Genomic DNA, 1,430 nt, shown 5'->3' on the forward strand with positions numbered 1-1,430 from the left:
GGATAATTTCTTAGTAATCGTTAGTAGTAGAAATTTAGTAAATTGGATTATTTAATGGGACGGTTTATCAAGAATTTGTTTATGTTGGACTTGAAGACAACCAAATTGTAGTCAGCTGGAAAGCAGACTAATGGAAGAGAGTTTCACAGATGTGCAGTTCTTAGAAAGAAACTTTGTTCATGGACTCTACATTTCGGTTTAGGCACAGACCAATTCCCCATTTGTTTGAATGAAGAAAATATAGAAGCTTACCACGTGCTTGTGTATATTAGTAAAATTTTAAAACAATGCATTTCAGGTGAAAACATCAATATATTCTTACCTGTGATGGCGAAATTAGTATAAATTGTAAAATTTACAAAAAAATTATGAAGTAGAAGAATAATTATGAGTAAAAATAGAATTTATCAAATTATCGAGTTTTATGGGATGTTTTAATACGAACAAGCTGTGCAACCAATTCAGTATGACAAAGAAGGTAGATAACACTTGACTAAAATTGACAAATTATGAAAAAGTATAGACACAAATTTTCATTATAACAAACTGACTTATCTCCCTTGACTTAAATTAACGGTGTGCCATTTTAAAACAGAATGTAATTAATGATGATTTTTTTTTTTTAAATACATCTATTGGATCATTTTTCATAGTTTTGGAAATTTATACTAATTCCGACAGGACACATATGTGATTATGTAGGTAGAAAAGTAACTTATTTTGCCTTTGGTAATATTGATTTGTTGTATATATATGTTTTCATCTTTTTTCTTGTTTGATAGCTATTCTGGAAAATATCACAAACAGATCAAATAACCATAAAAGCATAAGTTCAGTAAATTGAAAACTTATTTTAAAGCGTTTATTTACTTAGAAACATAAGTAGTGGCGAGTCTAAAGTTAGAACAAGAATAAAATGGCTGGCATGAGATGGTCATCTAGGGGAGTTTCGATTTTTGAGCAATTATTGTCACTCCTCAAATGACTGTCTCATGTCGGCCATTTCTTTTTTGTTCTATCTTACATGCCACTACTTGTGTTTGGAAACGCTTTAAAATAAGTAAACACACACACACACACACACACATACAAAAAAAAACCTTTACAGGTAGGAAGAAAAATATATCTAGCTTATCTTACCTTTGGTAACATTTATTTGTTATATATTTGTTTGTTTTTTGTTTGTTTGTTTGTTTTTGTTTGTTTTTTTGTTTTTTCATACTTTTTTGTTGGCTCTTGTTAAAAATGCCCGGATTTTTTTTTTTTGCTTTAGAAAAAAAGCAAGAGGAAGTATTACTCTTTTTTTAAAAAAATAACCACAAAAACTTTAAATTTAAATATTAATTTCATGTTTTGGTGAGGCAGAAGAATAAGTGAGTCAAAGTTCACAGCAAACAATGTCAGAAAAAAAAAGTTTTTTGTCTTTTTTA

The sequence above is a fragment of the Euprymna scolopes genome, chromosome 45 (assembly GCF_053919585.1).
Source record: "Euprymna scolopes isolate OS-2025 chromosome 45, ASM5391958v1, whole genome shotgun sequence".
NCBI lineage: Eukaryota > Metazoa > Mollusca > Cephalopoda > Sepiida > Sepiolidae > Euprymna > Euprymna scolopes.